Source organism: Neopsephotus bourkii, unplaced genomic scaffold, assembly GCF_033783945.1.
Source record: "Neopsephotus bourkii isolate Nb327-2 ecotype Australia unplaced genomic scaffold, CSIRO-AGI_Nbou_v1 NB_1781, whole genome shotgun sequence".
Taxonomy (NCBI): domain Eukaryota; kingdom Metazoa; phylum Chordata; class Aves; order Psittaciformes; family Psittacidae; genus Neopsephotus; species Neopsephotus bourkii.
In genome coordinates, this window is record NW_026902255.1 from 322949 (window position 1) to 341273 (window position 18325).

At 40.5% G+C, this 18325-nt stretch overlaps 1 protein-coding gene across 23 annotated transcripts in view; it reads left to right on the plus strand.

The window, feature by feature from the left end:
• Nucleotides 1–18325, plus strand: part of ADGRL3 (adhesion G protein-coupled receptor L3) — a 515386-nt gene that overhangs the window by 79746 nt on the left and 417315 nt on the right. For all 23 annotated transcript variants that reach the window (XR_009729502.1, XR_009729503.1, XM_061379988.1 and 20 more), the window contains one exon: nucleotides 8189–8255. The gene's annotated coding sequence lies outside the window, so the exon portion shown is untranslated. The remainder of the gene's footprint in view (nucleotides 1–8188; nucleotides 8256–18325) is intronic.

An 18325-nucleotide genomic window follows, 5' to 3' on the forward strand; every position in this document is an offset into this window, starting at 1 on the left:
CATGGATGGACTTTTTAACTGTGACCATCTAGCACCAAAAATGAATTTCTGTGTCCCCCAGTCTGTTTCTCCTCCCTGTGTTTCTAAGAGCCGTTCACTTCACATTAACAAAACTTTGGGGATGGCATTAAGGAATACCATCGATGAGGCTAAGATAATTACTGTATGTTAGTTTCCATGTTTTTATCTTGACATTTCCCACAAGCAGGACATTTAATAGCAGATTTGTGAGTATTTTGTCTTGATTTCTCACGAGGTTGGCCTTTTCAAAGGAACTGGTGAGGGCTAAGCAGAGAAAGCTCATTTTAACAAGCATGATTGGGCTCGGTGCCCCTCAAACCCTTGGCGCCAATGACTATGTTGAGATCATGTCTTAGTTCACAGTGACCGTCCATAGCTGGTCTCCACGAAGTTCAGTGAGATCCTTGTAGGACCATTCCTTTGCTAATATATTTACATGGTTCAGCATGCCCTTGGACTGCAGGCTGTGGTGGACCTTCATAAGTGCCTCCCCAGCTGTGGTTGACACTTGTTGCAGAGCTGGGGTAGGCATCTTGCAGCTCCTGTTTTCAGTTGCAAGTGTCAGGATAGGGCTGTTTGGTGGCCTGCAGTTCAGCTTGAGGGTTGGGCATATCCCATCACCGAACACATCATGAAGCCTATGATTTAGGTTTTAAAATTAAAACTAACTATGGGTTGAATGCACAGGAGAAAGGTTGTGTTAACGCTCTTTTATAAGGATATTTTGAAAAACACTCATAATATTGACTTAGCATGGAAAAACTAGAGCCAGTATGTCCTAGGTTTGGATGCTGGTGTCTGGTGGGATTTTTGCTTTGTGTGTGTTGTTTTGGTGAAGATTGGAAGAGCTCTGGGGTTGTGTAGTGCTATACATTTTATGGCACATTTAAATGTCTATAACATAAATAGCTTTACCATCAGAAGGTATAAATGTCAGCCTATTGACACATTATAAAGACACAAATGGAATGTAGCCTGGCAGACTGGGGCTGGTTTTGAGATTTAATAGTACATCTGTATCATTTACCCCAGTGGGAAATAACACAGGATGTTGCCTTGTAATTTTTTACTACTGTATAATAAAATGTAACCACAATAAATGGTGTCTAAGCAAGTAATGCAGCCAATTCTGGATTTTGTCCAGTATGTCTTTACAACTTATCTTAGGTTAGCTTTGCCCCCACCTCCAGCTATAGGCAACATACTATTTTGACTGGATAAAAATTGAGTGCGGATCTTTTTAGTGTGTTGCATACGTATATATAAAGAAAGAGACCCTCCTGTGCCAAATGCATCCTACCTGTTAATTAGATGATGTTAGCAGTGTACTGGTTCATTCATCTTTAAATCACTCACATCCTAATTTGAACTGTCCTTGAAAGGGTCTTTTCTGCATTTCTGCACTTCAAGAATGTTTTTGCAGGTTGATTGCTTTCCCAAATGTCCTTACTGTGGTACAGTGTTATGTGCAAGTAGGCTTTTGATAAGAAATTCAAACAATGATATTTCATCAAAGTGTTATCTGACTCATGTGAACTGAGGGCAGGGATTTGGTGGGTTTATGTTGGTGAATTTAAGTCTTTGCATATTCCCTGCCCAGTACTAAGGGGCATCTTGTACCATTCAGCATGCTCAGGAGGTGCTGTGTGCTGCCCAGTGCTGGTCTTCCCTAGCTGCAGTGTCTGGACTGTCGCATTGCTGCAGGCTGTGATTTTTTTATTAAAGACATAAGAAGTCTGAGAAAGGACTTAGCATCCATTTAAGCACTTCTACAGGGGCCCTGTAATGAAGGAGGGCTCTCTGGGTGCTTTCTAACATCTGGCCTGTGATGTTCCAAGTGAAGAAAAATAAGAAAACATTATTCTGTGTGTATGACAGTACTGCGCATTTGTAAAAAGACAGTTAACATAGAAATGAGGGAGGCTTTTGATTCATCAAGTAGATTCAACACACTGTGTCATTTCCTTGATTTTAATTTTAATTAGGATTAATCAGTTTTATCTCCTGAGGTCTTTGGGGGAATTTACATGAAACAGAAGACTTTGGTCAGCGGTGTGCCAGTGTAATAGCCCCTACTTGAAGAAATCCTGCTGTGGCACATGTAACCAGTATTACATTTGGCAGGACTCCAGGCTCCCTTCCCCTTTCACGTTAAATGCCTTGCTGTTGCGGGGAACCCTCTGAGTCTTCCAATATCAGGGCCTGGGCTTCACATAGCTGTGTGCTTGCTTGCTTCTAAAACCACTTGGGACCAGTATATTGCTTGGAAAAAAATCCCTGGGATGCCAGCCTGAAATAATGGCTGCTTTCTGCTCCAAAGAGAGGAACAAAATGTCTTGCTTAACCTAAGCAAACTGGGAGCTAGAGCCAGTTGAAGCTGACCTTTTTCTCCTTAAACTCAATATATTTTGCAGAGTGTATGGGTTTGGTTGGAGTTTCAGAGGTTCTGTTTGATATGTTAGAAGTGGAAAACAAGGGAAGGGAGCCAGGTAGTTATATAGGAAGGAGAGCAGCATCCCAGTGGCCTCGTAGGGGAAGTGCCGAGGTTTAAGTGCGTGTTCTGCATGATGCAGAGCAGAAGCATGACTGCAACACGCCTTAGGTGAGTGTTGCTGGCTTAGCGCTGGGCTATGTCCTCTTTTTCTTCCTTTTTTTTGACTCCCTGATTTTTTGCATCTTTTTAAAAGTCTCTCATCATACTGAGGAAAAAAAATAAAAATTGAAAACTGTTACAAAACCAAATTAATCTTTCTGGTTTAGTTGCTAGATGTATTTATGAGTGGAAATATTTAATCTTGGAAATTAGAGTAATTTGAAAAACATGATGAGCATTTTATTATGGTTGTTTTTCTGTACCTAGAATAGATGCCTTTCTTTCTATGAAAACTTCCATATAGAGTGTAGGTGGCAATTTAGCTTGCCATTTGTTTCCTTAGTGGAAAGAGTATCTTTGTTCCAGAAAAATGAAATGTAGATGTTTTCTTACTAATTGTAGGATAACAAAATATCATCCATGTGGGCCCTACAATGCTAAGTATCAAGGGTAGGCTTTAAGCTTTTTGTACACTCAACAGATCCGAAAGCCATTAGACCCATGAACAAAAAGAGAATGGAAACAGAAGGCAAAAAATGCTGAAGGGAAAATCCTGCTGAAAGCCCACAAAGCATTTTCAAGCGTACAGAAATGACCTGCTCCATTCCTGTTACACGGAAGTGTTAAAATGGGAGCAGGCCACCCCTCTCCCCCAGATCATTCATCTGTTATGTCTGCAATGTATTTAGATTGAATCCTTTCCCAGATGCTGCAGATCTGTCGGTTCAAGGGGAAATTAATGGGACTTTACCATTTGCTTTGAGGAAAAGAGGCCTGGACTTTCTCCTGCTGTCTTTGGCAGGAAGGAGTGAGGAGCTTTGCTGTCTGCTCTGTTTGAATAATGCATCTTTTTAAGGGTTTGGGTTTGGTGTTTTTTTTTTTTTTTCCAGATAGCCTAATTTGTGTTATTGCAATATACCATGTTGGAAAATTACAGAGGTTAATGTACAGCTCTGTGATACACAACCCTAATGGTAGACTCTAATGTTTTTTAAATGGTAAACCAAAGACATTCGTAATACGAGTTGCAGTGAATTGCCTGCAGTTCTTGCCAGCGATTAGTTTAGCATTGCTTTTAATATTTTATGCACTGAAGTTGTTTGCAAAGACTAAAACCTTCATTCACCTTGCACACTCGTGCTTTGTTCTTTTCCTGTACAAAGCACAACAGAAGCACTCTCTTGCTGATGAACTATATGGCAGGAATTTATTAAATTTCGATTGTACTGCCTTGGAAAGATTTTACTAGTAATCAGTGAAAACTGTGTCAGATTTATGGTGTCATAACTGGGCCAGGTAGTTTGAAATCTAACCTTTTGTAATATCACTAGTTGCATATAAATATTTTTGAATATCCAAACCACATATGAATGTCACAGGAGGTTTTGGCTTTAAATGTTACTGTAGAGATCTGACCATATATAATCCCATTAAAATGGAAGAGTACAAGATAAAACGATCCATTTGCAATTATAATTATGCATATAGAGATTGACCATTCCTTAAAAAACTGGAACTGCAAGGTGGAGAAGGGCGCTTGAGCAATCACTCTTTGTTGAAGACATTGATGGAAGAATAAAAAAATTGATTTGTCAGTAATGTGCACGAAGGAGTATAGGAAGCATTTCCTTGGGAGGTGAAGGGAGAGTAACATTTTTGCTGTCATAATTAGCTTTGCTTGGAGAGCCACCACTGAAACACATGATCAACCACAGAACAGCAAGTAACGCTATGAACTACTTAATCCGCTTTTGACAATCGATAAAGTTTATTAGTTGATCAGCTTAGTAATGGAGAACCAACATGGCTTCATGAGTTCTCCACGGAGGAGGTGGGTTTTGTTCTAGCTCCATCAGTGGCCTGCTGTTTGACCTTGAATAACTATTTTTTTTGTATCTGTGCCTTTCCTTCTGCTAGTCCTTGATTGCCTTGTCTTGGAGTTCTTTGTCAGAGAGATTTCTTTGCACTGTGTTCCGTGAATGATGAAGTCCGAGCCTAGCCAAAGCCTCTAGGGGCATCTCTAAATTATAATTGTTAGCTTTAATCACTTTCATCAAAAGAGCCTGGTAGTGGAGGATGGCAATGTGCAAGATTTGGAGAGACCTGTAGCGTACATGTTAATTAAGTCACTGTAGGTGAAAGTTGCTGATTTGGTTTCATAGGGCTGATGCAGAGATGCTGACACACAGAAGTGATGCTTTGCTGCGCCATATGGGTTTTCATCTCCAAAAAAGCACAATGCTGGGCAGTCACTGCTCTACTTGAACATAACCAGAAACTATATGTTTGATGCAAACAAGGCTTTTTCACAATCTTCCTGCTTAAACCTTTTTGGATTTTTTTTTTTTGGGCCATTCTGCTGTGATTATTAATGGCTGAAGTTGGACTGCTTGGCTTTTTGAAGTGGAGACAGTTGCTTAAGGGTGAGCTGTCCCATCTTACTGGATCCTCCTCTCAGCCTTCGCTGTTGCTGAACAGAAAGTGTTTATTGTTGCTCTCCCTAATAACAGCTTCCTTTTTTGGGATGGAGGTGCAACATGACACCAATTTGCAGATTAATTGCCCTTCTTCTGGCATCTGCTGATGCACAACAGTATGCCCTTGTCCTATTTGGGTGGATGCATTACTCACTATAGAAGACAGTTCATAAATATTTAGCCATATGAATGCCAGCAGTCATATTAGTAAAGATGAGCTGTGCTGAACTATCTGTGTTATCCATTTCGAGGTAAACACTGCAGATAGATAGAACTCCAGGTGGAGCAAGGGGGAGAAGGTGATTTCCCTTCTCTGTTAGCATCTCACATGAAACCACTTGCCAGATTGTCCAGGCACAGTACAACTGGGGCAGAACTAGATAAGAACTGATAAATGTTTTCTGAGAAGTATTATAGGGTTTAAAGAGGAGTGGGTTAGTCAAGTGGTGAGGAAATCTGTAGAAAAATCGAAAATAATCTTCCTTTGTATATGGGGTAGGTGTTGTACTGCTGTATTACCCAGGAGTCAGAAGTAAAGCAACGTCCCTTTCTTTACTGTGTTTATTGTATCTTTTAGGGCTGATACCAAATGGCTATAGTTCCTGTAGTGCATCCATTGCCAGTGAGCACTGACTGTCTAGCAAGTATTTTGCAAGATCTTTGCTGTGCAAGAATCCCTGTATTGTTCCCTTCTTATTTTAATAAGAACAAGAATTCCCCAAACTATATTTGAATTCTGCATAGAAATAGCATATGGCAGAGGCCAACTCAAGGTTATGCATTTGGCATTTGGGGAGAGAAGACAAGAAAAAAGAAAGATTTACCAGTCAGTACACTCACATTACGATAAAATAAAGGTGAATGGGGAGGAGAGCATATGCTGAATCCTAAAATGGCACAGAAGAGCCATAAACCACTATATGTTGTGCTATCTCTAGCCCTTTATACTCCAAGCAGAAGTGAAATCTGGGGTATCATAAATGAAACAAAGATCTTGATTTAATTTCATTTTAAAAGCCATTGCAAGGTAATGGGGTAACAAACATTAACTTCTTCAGACTAGGCAAACCACAATTTCTGTGCTCTATATTGCTGCCATCAGATCACAGTTATTCTCCAAAAGCTTCTTGGAGGAAGGTAGATTAGTCTAAACAAATGACATTTTTCCTAGAAATAAAGTATATGGATGCTCTCATGAGGTGTTGCCTAGTCTGCTCTGCACTTGTAAAAATGTTTTTTCCTACTGAAAATGTATATATTTGATCAAAATCCAAGGCTGAAAGCTGCTAACATCTGGAGACTTTTTCATTTGTACAGTGAGAAATAATAGCTGGTACAGAGGCAATTCTGCTGACAGGCAACCTGGAATAGGTCTCTTTTTCTTCCAGAACATCCATACTTGCCTATTACAGAGAAATCACTCAAAAAGCACCATGTGTGCTGAACTCTCAAGCCTCGTTCTAAGTTTTAATTTACTCGTCTGACTTCCAAGGTTACTGAATGCAAGTGATTGCTCCTTTAGTACATAAATAAGATGAATTATGTGTTGGGGATCAATGCCTCAGCCTCCTTCTTTTCGTACTCTAAAGGGAGTATGTGCCAAGGAGTGCACAGAGGCTGGGGTAAAACTTACCTTTTTTGCCATCAAAGATTAAAGTAGGACCATTATGGACCAGCTGAGCTGTGAAACCAGAGCCCTAGGACCACTTTTTGGCTCTGCAAAGTTTTTAAGATACAAGATGGTCCAGGGATGCTATGAAACCACAGCAGTATAGGGAAACTGTGCTGCAGCCCCAGCTGGGAAAGGCCTAGGGAGAAGCTCACTGCTGCAAGTGAAGCATTGTCCCCAGTTTAACACTGAATCCTATTTTAGTCAGGCTTTGTAATTTTTAATTTTAATACAGTTCTTCCAAATGAAATGACCTGTGTTCTCCCCTATAGGCTGCAGAAAGTAATTTGTGTTTACAATTAATCTTCCGAGCAACATTCAGGCAGGAGGATTCATTATTATTTCCCTTGAATTTTATTTTTTTTTTAAATTCTGTTTTCTAAATGTTTAATTGGGGTGGCCCATGGCTCCAAAGTCCTGTGCCACCCAGCTTCACTCAGACAAAACTGATTCCCACCAAAGTTCTATCTGTCTGTAGAAATCCCAACTGGGAGGAGCAATTTTTTATGTGTAATTGATCCTAAGAAAACCAACAGTTCCAGGAGGTAGACCAATATCTATGCATTTCATGTTTTTCCCAATTACATTTAGCATCTAACACTATAGTTAGAAGAAAATACTGAAGATGTAAGGGGACGGAGGAAATTTAAGATGTAACTGCTGAGGAATAGGAATTAACAACCTTGAAATCATAATTTATTTTGCATTATTTTCAAAGGGGGCATATAGGGATGCTGGGGATGGACTCTTCATTAGGGACTGTAGTGATAGGACAAGGGGTAATGGGTTAAAACTTAAACAGGGGAAGTTTAGATTGGATATAAGGAGGAAATTCTTTCCTGTTAGGGTGGTGAGGCACTGGAATGGGTTGCCCAGGGAGGTTGTGAATGCTCCATCCCTGGCAGTGTTCAAGGCTAGGTTGGACGAGGCCTTAAGTAATATGGTTTAGAGCCCATGGCAGCGGGGTTAGAACTTGGTGATCTTAAGGTCCTTTCCAAACCTAACTATTCTATGATTCTATGATACTGGTGCGGCAACCTCTAAAATCTCTGGTAAATCCTCCAGTATAACAGTAGTTTTTCCAGATCACATTAGAGTCTCTTATGGTGAAGAATATACTCATGTACCTTCACATTCGTTTGATAACCACTTGTATCTTTAAGGTGATGTTTTTTAATAGTTGGCAGTGATAGCTTCCACTGATTTTTCATCCAACCATTGTTAGCTATGTGCTAGTTCTGTCTTCCCATACAGAGATGTGCTTCATAGAGATTCAAGGCTTTTAAAACTTGGATCTGTTGAGCACAACCAGTTTTTCATTGCTGTATCCCCAAATGCATGTATAGCAGAAAGTTCATGAGTGCCTAGAAGTCCTCAGGGTCAAGTGTAAATGTTTTTAATTTTTTTTCTTTTTATCTTTGTTTCCAGAAATGCTGAATTCAGTACTCTGCAAAAAATATCGTGTGGATTTTTAGCACCTGAAGAACAAGAAAAGGTAATTACTGGACCACGTAGTCTAGCCTCATTTGTTAGCTGTGCTAAAATATTAAACTGCTAAACCTGCTGACACTGTGTGAGCCTACAGCACCATCTCTGTGTATGAGCGTTTGTGTATTTTATGTTACTCAGGCATGATTGTTTTTGAGAATATTCCTTCATGGAAAGGGAGCAAGAGAACAAAAGCAGCAGAACATAAAAATGCTGGAGCAAAATGTTAGGAAATAACACACTGTGAGTTTTTGCAGTGCATGTAGAAGTGAAAAAGGTAAAAGAGGGGAAAAAAGAAAATCAAGGTTTATATGTGCCAATGGAAAAAGCTATGGACTTCCCTACATTTGCAAAATGGCTTAGCACTGCCTTGCAAGGGGTGGGCAAGTACTGAAGGAAGTTCAGTGTTTATCAGTGCTACAGCAGCCTCCTCATGTTTCAGTTCCATAGTAGCTTGTTGGTTAGTGCACCCCGCCTCAGAGGTCATGAGCTCCTCTGCTGCCTGCGAGCCTGCTCCTTGCAATCAAGTTTCTTGATCCTCTTGGGTCATGACATTTTGCTTGGGCAATGCAGCTCAACAGGGCTGTGGCTCAGTTTCTGGTGTTAAACAAAATGCTGTTCATCAAACTTTCATGAGCCACATTGCCAGGGGCTGCATCTTGAAAGACTAGGCTCCAAAAAGCAGCAATGAAAGAAAGCAGTGCTGCTCTGTACTGCTCCTGTCTCCTGTATTTTCTTCCACCTTTTTTCCAAGGCTGAGAGGTGAGCACCCATGTGGGACCTTCTGTAGTTTTGCACTTTGCTGCTTTCTGGAAACAAATGGTGCAGAATTTAGGCAAGGAGGGGATGGTCATGTTGAAGACTGGCAGTCCTGCTTCAGCTAATACATCCTTCCAGCTATATGGTGATCCAGAAGAGGGATCAGGACCCCACATCTGCCTTAAAGGCTGTGTGTGGCTTCATTATTGCTGTGAATAACCTAGAGGAATCTACATGAGCTGAACCTTTCAGTTGTTTTTTGTAATATTTAATATAATAACTTCAAAATGACAAAAGATGTATATGGATGTTGGAGTATGGACTATGAAAGGAAATACATAATGTGAAGGACTGTACATTTGAATATAGCAAAGCAAGCATAGTGAGATTTAAAACACAGATGTAAAAGATACAGGTAGGGGATGTTGCAGGGGTCAGGAAAGCTTTTGTGTGAACATGTAACATGTTCTTACAAGACAGTACATTTTGTTGATTAGGATTGAAAGATGCATGCGAGTGACATCTTCTGTTCTCTACATCTGTGGTGCCATACTGCGGATGATTAGCATGTGCATTTTAGAGGCAGTGTGTAAACCAAGATGACAAATGCAAACAAATCATTGGGTAGACCAGTGCTGCCTTCTTCATGTATCAGCATTAAAATTTGCTGGAAGCCCATCTTCCCACCCCACAAATGGAAGTTCCACCTCAGTTCTTGCAACTTGTTTTGATTCTTCTGTATTTTTATTTTTTGTGGTGGACTGTGCATGTATCAATTTAATGCAAAATTATGATAGGAGAGGAAAAATAGCAGAGGGAGAAGTTCTAGGAGCAAATAAATACTTGATCAAAATGTCTTTTTAAGAGGACCACACTCACTAGTTTGGGCTCACAGTGTTTTGAATTACCTTCCATTTGTGCTAACAAATGGGATTCATGTCATTGAACTTCTGGCGTCATTTAATACTGTGTAAAGCCTTGTGTCATCATCACCATCTCATCTCTGACCTGGGACTCTCATGTTTGGGCACTTAACATGTATGGGAGATGTAGGATAACTTTACTGGGGAGTCAAACATTACTTTGAGTATAAGTTGGGTTGGTCATGTCAAGAAGATTGAAAAATCCAATTTCTTAAAAGTCATGAATTTCCCAAGGTGAACAATGGAAGCTGGTTTCCCCCTCAGCATCCTGTAGATTATAGTATGATGCAATGTGCTGGCAAAGAGACACTGTGCTGCAATGTTGAGTTTCATTGGTATTTCAGTGCTCTGTATAAGAAGGTGAAATAGTAGTCTCAGTTACCTGTGCAATTTAAAATTATCTCAGTGAATCCAACTGTGTTTATTTATACTTTTGGTACACTTCTAAGGAGATGTAAAAAATAAATAAATAAATCAGTATTTCTTTTTTAAGTAAGAAAGTAAAAGTACCTCCGGATTTATCATGGCTAAGTGCTTTCCAAGGACTTGAAACAAAACTACCCACACTTTAATGCAATGTGGTTCAAACAGGGGAATTATTCCCACTGGGTTTCTTAAAAGCTACAGACCTTGCTCTAAAGTTTAAGCATACACAGTATTGTAAGAATTTAAGGGTATGTATGTAGCAAAAAATGGCCACTCGTTATTTTTGATTAATATGTCATATTTATCAGTGAATTGGTTGCGTGCAACTTTTTTTTCAGCCTGTGAAACAGATCCCAAAGAGTAATTTAGCTCTGTTGACTGTAATTCCTCTAGACTTCAGCGGCATCCTTTCATTTGGTACTGCACGCTACTAGATTGCAATGGCTGAGCTGGGAATGTATCAGATGTATTTCATTGTATTGAAGAGATGCTAGCTGGTCTGCACGCATGCTATCCCCTTGAAAAGGCTTTGCCCCACCTTATGGGAGAAGTGACCTTGATGGAAGTATTCACCCCCATGAAATAGGGGTCTTCTGCAGTTGGAGTGGATTTCATGCTGTGCCACTGTTAGCATCAGTAAATGGGGTCCAAGCTTCAGAAACTGTGACTGCGCTTTTATTACCTGCACGGCCAGGCCAAAGTGAGATATCCCAAGGCTCAAGGGCATGAGAAGCACTCTCTTCTTTTGTTCTTGGTGTCTTTTTTTTTTTTTTAAACTGGCTGGCCATGACATTAAGATTTCTAATTAATTTAGAAACCACAGGCAGTTGAAGAGAGTGAGCAATGTAATAACAGGGCCATGGGGCAGAGTAAAAGCACATCAATTATTCAGGCAGTCGCTGCTGCTTATTCCCTTCCTGGAGCTAGGCTGGCTGTCAGTGTGTGTCAGTGATGCCGCTAATGCCCTTCAGAATTTACATGCATAAACAGTGGCCTTTAAAATCTGCATAAGGATAACTTCAGCATTTCCAATGATAGCTGCAAGCAGCATGCTCTGTCTAGCAAGTGCTGGGGGCTCCAATCGGTATTTCGGGTGCCTAGTTCAAAACTAGGATCTTGTCGGGTGTGTCCACTGGAAGCCTCTGCCACAAAGATCTGATCTCAAAGAAGTTGAGGGGCTGTCTGAGCTATGATAAGAATGAAGCAGCCCTGCTTTAAAATGCAGATGGTGTCTGAGAGTTTTCTGTCTCGGTGAGTGAAGACCAGCATCTCTTATAATGCATCATCCCCTCCTGCTATGTCTGTGGTGACCTGAAGCAAGGATGCCACGGATTCCATTGGGGCTGGACTCTCTGCAGGGATGAGGGGCAGGAAGCTTCCTCCTCCTCAATGTTGCTGTGGCTTTTTCATATCCTGTGCTTTGGCTTAGCAGTGGGAAAGTTTGAAAATGAGGAAGCTTTTCTCACTGTGAAAAATTAAGATTCATGGGGCTGCAGTGATCATCTTACATGGTGCCTTGCAAAAACTTATGTTACAGATGCCACAGCAAGCAACACTGATTTCTGCATTGAATCAGCAAGGGGTCTGCAAACTGGGAAACCTGTTGGAGTTTTCTGCCATGGATGACAAGTGGAGCATGAAGCCTTATTTTTGTGGCTGGCTGGTGTAGTTACCCCTGCTGCTGGAGGCAGCTACATTGCTTTTTAAAAAGTGAACTAATTTGTGAAGGTGGCAAAATAAAATGAGCCTCACTAATTATGTGTTGTGCTGGCAAAATGACCAGCTTTAGTTCGGAAAACGCTGCTTGTAATTAACGGTGAAAGGCTTTCTTCTCTGATCTGTGTAGCCATTTATGAATCGCTTCTCCCCACGGAAACTTTTAAATCTGTCTCGCTGGAGAGGAGGAACAGGTAAAATGGGTTTGCTTTAATAGCTGTGGTTGTAACTTAAACACTTGAAGTGATATTAAGCATCTTTCTCCATTAGCATTTCATGTTGATCCTGATGATATACCAGCCAAGGCTAAGACAGGATCAGGGTTCATTAAGTGGAAGAAACTAAACTCTGTAGACAAATGCTTTGGCTAAATGGGGCCTTCAATGCACTGAGAACAAGAATGCAATTAGCTGGAATGTTTGTTTACAAAATCTAATTCCTGGGGAGTATCTTCTCAGGTTGGTGCTTACATCTCTTGGGCTGTTTTTGTTGCCAAGGCTTGCAGCTTGACGGATTTCGCAAAGCTAAGTTATAGCATGTATGTATTGAATGGGTCAAACTTTGCATGGTAAAGCTGAACTCAACTGAAGACCAGGGGCTAAGCTACAGATGTGCCAGAGTTTATTTGTGCATTTCCCCATGTATTTTGCAGTTTACGGTTTAATAATAATTATTAGATGTTCCAGATATTAAACAGGGTAGGTTGAAGAGAAGCTGGAAATTGTGTAGATCTGAGTGTTGTCATTGCTATTCTCCTGTACTCCACCTGCAGCCAAAGCAGGGAAGTTACAAGTGGGTCCCAGCTCCTGAGGATGCATCTCTCCACAGGTATCTGCAGGAAGAGCCTTGTTCTTCTGGTTGGTTGAGTAACGTGGACACACTCAGAAGGTGATTTTGCCCATCCGTGATGCAAGTTGTGCTCTGAAAATGCTGCCTCTTCTTGGGTTGCAGAAAAAGCTAACAGGAAACATAAAGGCTACAACCCTAATATTAGGGTCAGGTGTTTGTTTTTTTTTTTAAGGTGGCTATTTTATTTTTTGTGTGTGTGTGTAGATTTTTTTATTGTTGGTAGTGTTTCTTTAAATTAAGACCAGTAACATGGTTGAGGCCTTATATTTATGTGAAACAGGAGACAGGAAAAACTGTTGTAGGGAAATTAAGCATGGCTTCTGGGAGCCGGATGAGGAAACTGTTCTTGACAGGAAAAAAAAATGGCTCATACCACTTTTAATATTGGCTGTACATGAATGGTGGGCGCTTAGGTGCTTCACTGTGTGCCTTCATGAGAGTGATGAACTGCCAATGGAGGGATTTGATTTTGTTGATGTGTAGGCTTTGTGGAGTGTGAAGGATCAGGCCTTTTGAGTGTGTGTTGATGCCAACAAAACAGCATGTATTAATTTTAAAGCATGTAATAAAACATTGCTTTGCATACTAGGGTATGGTGGCAGCACTATTTATTAGCTTATTTTCTCTTCTTACTCTGTGCAGTGGTTCTGCTTTCTTTGCAGTTAGTTCTTGTGGCTTCCTTGCAAATGAATAAGGTGACACTGAGCAAGTAAGCATTTCCTGGACACATTTGCCTTGTGTGTCTGGTGGCAAACATTAAACAGTTACCAAAATAATAAAATTTCCTCCCTGATTGCTGAACACTGGATATTAATGGAATAGTCAGTAGAATCTGTTTGGCAATGGCATATAGTCATGTTAAATGATGGGGAACAGACTAATGAAGACCATCCTACTGATTGATAAGTGTTACAATGTACCAACCCCACAGTAACTGAAATAAAACAAAGCTGTTTCTGCCTAATCCACAGAGCAGTAGGCGATGTACAGGTACATCCACATACATTGTGCCGAGTAGGGCTGCAAAGCAAAGGGTGAGCTCCAGATCTCTAGTATGTAGTGATGGGATGGGACTGCTGCACAGCTCGTTAATGAACTCATTGCAGTATTGTGGTTCTTGCTGCCTCCTTCCTTGCAAGTGACATTCCGCAGCAGCACTTCTCCTTCAGCAGTAAAATGGGAGTTGCAGGATACAAGTATTTATGTCTTGAGGATTTTTTGCTGAGGCGAAAGAAATCTGAAATGGTGACAATTTCTGTTAGAAATGCATTGTTCTTCCCTGTCCCTTCCTCTTTCCCTCTGTCAAATTTGTTCTGGAAATTGAAAATATTTCATAAGATTGAGGCACGCCAATGTAACTGAAGGCAAGCAGCATTTAACAGAGCTCTAGGGGAATTCCTTGTGCAGATGGCTTGAGGCTATTTTCTTTTCCTTTTTTTTTTTTTTTTTTTTCCAGGGGGATAGTCAGTAGGAAGCAGCATTGCTGACAGGACTGTATATATTAAAGGTATAGAAGATGAAAAGCACTGTGGCCAGGGTATCTCCCTTTGACCCTGCTCCATCGTGACTTTAGCAACCACCCCAGATGCTACCAAGATGCTTGAGCAGATCAAAGGATTTGTTGCCTGGGTTTATCTGAGAATGGAGGAGAGGACCAGTGGTCAGGGTGACTGTATCTACCCCTTCCCCAGCAGCCCCCTTCTCTTGGCATCCCATGATGCAGTTCCACAGACAATTGCACCACTAGTAGAAGCTGGGCCTTGAGGTTTAGTAACAGCATGATCTGAATTAAGTCTCATTTAGTTGAAAGTTTTAAGTACTTTGTTTGCTCCCTTCCATGCAAAATGAATTGGAGAGGTTAAATGCACTGTGTCTGGCTTGGAGGCATTTCCCTGTGGTTTATTGCTTTGCTTTTATTGATGGGCTATGTTTGCTCTCACACAAACTGATTAATTTGAACTCAATGATTTGTTTCGCAGGACTTGTTTGCTTAGGGATGAAGGCTGAATTAAGGGGTTTTTATGGGGTGGAAACTTCAGTTTCATAGACTTCATCAGATCTCGTGTCTACTCCCTGCAAAGTTTGTAGAGACTCTAATAAAGTGGCCCTTGGCCAAGCTGGGAAGATGAAATCTGCCAAGTAGCTGTAGGGAGAACAGGAGGATACGTTAAATTACAGACAGCTTTTCAAAGTTTCAGAATGTCCTATGGAAGAAAAATGATGGACCCTTTGAAAAATGCAAAATGATCTGATTCTGCTTTTTAATTTCCAAAAATAAGAACAAAATTGGAACAATCAATCCAATTATATTAAAATATGAAGATATGCTAAGTACATCATTAGATATGTATTTTTTCACTATAAATACACCCCCGAGGAATCATTCTATTTTTAAGATGAACTTGGTATTATGATAATGTAAAAGAAGTCTATAATTTGGAATTCCAATTGGAGGTGAAGAAATTTAACATGTCAGCTTCTCTATTCATTACTCCAGCAGTCAAGACTAACAGGCTGTTCCTTCACCTTCGCTGTCAATCATTTAGATAGGCTAATTATGGATTCAGTTAAAAATACATATATATCAAAAGAGAAAATGCAGCAAAAGCAGGTTCAACATACTAATTAAAAAGAAACAATCCTAACAAAAAACAGGTCTGTAAAGATACATTTAGTCCTACGTTGTATGAGCTTCATGGCCAAAACATTCCAACTATTACTCTGGTCTTTCTGGAGGTGCCATATGGACTAAGTTGAGAAGTGGTTTTCCAGTATTTGTGTGTTGGAAAAGAACTGGTGACAGCTGCCAGGCACTTCTTGGACTGTTGAGAAACTCTCTGACTAGCATTTAAAGAAAGAAAAAAAGAGATGAGGTAAAAGATGAAGTCCTATACTGGTATTTGGGTCTTGGTTGTCCAGAGGTGGTCACAGATGCTGGGGGAGTGGAGGAAGCACGTTTTGGCTGGCTTGAGATTTCTATGGATTTTATGCATTTTTTTTTTTTGGAGCTTTAAGCTTTAAGGTCTCCAGTGCAGCACTTCTTTAACACTGAATTTAGAGGGGACTGTTCAGTTTTAAGATACAGGTTGTAATTGCATTGACCTCTGTTCTGCTAGTACTAAATATTCAATATGCTTCAAAGTAATTCCACAGAACTGTAACCGGAAAATCAGATTCCTGATTGAGATGCATAAGTATAGTCACAGCTCTAGTAATCTTGTTTTAGAGTAGCAACATTCCTTTGAGGTAAGTTTATTATGACAAAATATACACGGCCAAACTTAAATATAGTCAACCTAATATGATCAGACTGATTTGGAGCAGAGGTAGGTCAACACTAAGTGCTTTTGAAAATCTCATCCCAGTTCTCTAGAGATTAAAGGCTATGAGTGCAAAGCATCAGCCTAAGTTGTGCCGAAGAGGCGGAAAGGATGTTTTTCAGTGGAGAGAGGTTTCTGTTGGAAAGTAGGAGCACAAGACAGACTAGAAGGGTAAGAAATATCTGCAGCCAGATGGGGAAATACCCAGCTGTGCCCAAGGCACGAAGCTTGCTACTTGACCTGCGTGGTTGCATTCATGACTCTTTGCTACTGGCAGTGTGCATATATGAGCAGACTCCCTGTTTGGGTAGGTAGGAGTATCTTCTCGTGTTTTGAGCAGTACTGCTGCACTGAGGGAGTGCAGATGAAAACCTTAAGGTTGCTGGCCCAAATTTCTCATTGATTTTACCGATGAGTTTCTTTAAAAAAAAAAAAAAGCTTGTTTCAAAGGCAGCATCCTTGGGATTTGTAACATTCACTGGAGTCTCACAGCATGAGAACATATTTTTGGTGTAACATTTTCATTTCAATACCTAAAAGTCAAGTACTATTTTAGGCATTCGAGTGAGTAGTTTTGCTGTTGTACTGGGAAGAGGCTAGAGGGCTTTCCTCTTGTATATCTGTGAATAGCTCATGCAACTGATTTAGTTAAGGAGTTGAAAACATAAGGTCTAGTGAGGCAGTGGAAAGAGTATTGACACCCTTTGCATGCATGGCTTCCTACTGAAATAACTGGAGTTGTGTTTTTCTGAAGTGAATCTGAGTTTGACTCCTAGATCATGTAGGTGTGATGAGAGATTTGGCTGAATCCAAGCTATGCAGCATTGGTCCCTTTGCAGTCAGTGAGGTGACTCATTCTAATACCTCACCATCAGATGATCTTGCTCATTGCTAGTGCTTCATCCTGCACACATCCAGCCAATGGAGGTGCTTCTTCTACCAGCCATGGTGTCCCAGCATGAAATGCATGCAGTCTCCTGTTGCCTCCTCTTCTCTCAGCACCAGCTGTGTTACTGCAAGCCCCCAGAGGAAGGCATTCTTGACAGTCTTTATAATATTTAAAGACTCCCTTTGTGTCCCCTTCTGAGTGTTGCAGTTTATTCAGGTAACAGACTGATTTTATGATGAAACGTTCTCTTGGACCACATTTGTGCAATTTTAATAACAATTCCTGCTATAAAATAAATAAAAAAAATCTAGTATAAGCAGTAAGTTTAGCTCTTAAACTTCAGGAGCACAGTGCCTTTTGGAAAGGTACACAACTGCTTTATGTATAACGTGTATGAGTTAAACCTCCTGGGTTGCTTTCCGTGATCAATGGTTTTATACAGGAGCACACACATCTCAGTAAGTGGATCTAAACCTATTGAGGCTTATCCTTTGGGACTGACTTTTGCACGTCCATTTTATACAGAGCCTGTAAAAGATTGGAAAGACATGTCGTTGGCATCTGTATATCCCTGGGCTGGGCCTGACAGCTATATATAAGAAAAATGCCCTTCAAATGCTTAAGGTAGAGGATAGGAAAAAAGCAGTACATTGAGTAAACAGATGGGGTGGGCCAGCATTAAGGGCAGGATGGTTATGGTAAGTGCAGTGTGCAGAAGTCACAGTACATCAGCTGGCTGATCAGCACCGAATGATTTGTAGGCTTCTCAGCAGAGGTGAGTTTTAAGGAGGTTTGGAGGAGAATGGTGTCATGGCTCTACAGATTTGTACTCTTCACCTGCAGAATTAGGGGCTCTGGGAAGAGTGTAAAGACTATTGCTTCAGTCTGTTTTTCTACATTCTTTTATATGTTCTTTTTCTAATGCATTTTTTTCTTTTTTTTTTTTTTGTAATTCTTTTTTCTTCACATTCTCTACAGAGTCTCTCCAATGAGACAGGTTGATCGTGGGCCCAGTTGCCAGATGCTGCAAATGTCATTTTTTTAAACCAGCTAGGAATCTTAGCAATCACTTAGTACTTTCATCTTCAAAGTACTGTGCAAACATTAATTAATTCTGCTGGGGAGCATGCAAGAAAGTGCTGCTGGAATAGTTACACAAACTGCGAAGCAGGGAGAGATGACAAGGACAATGCTG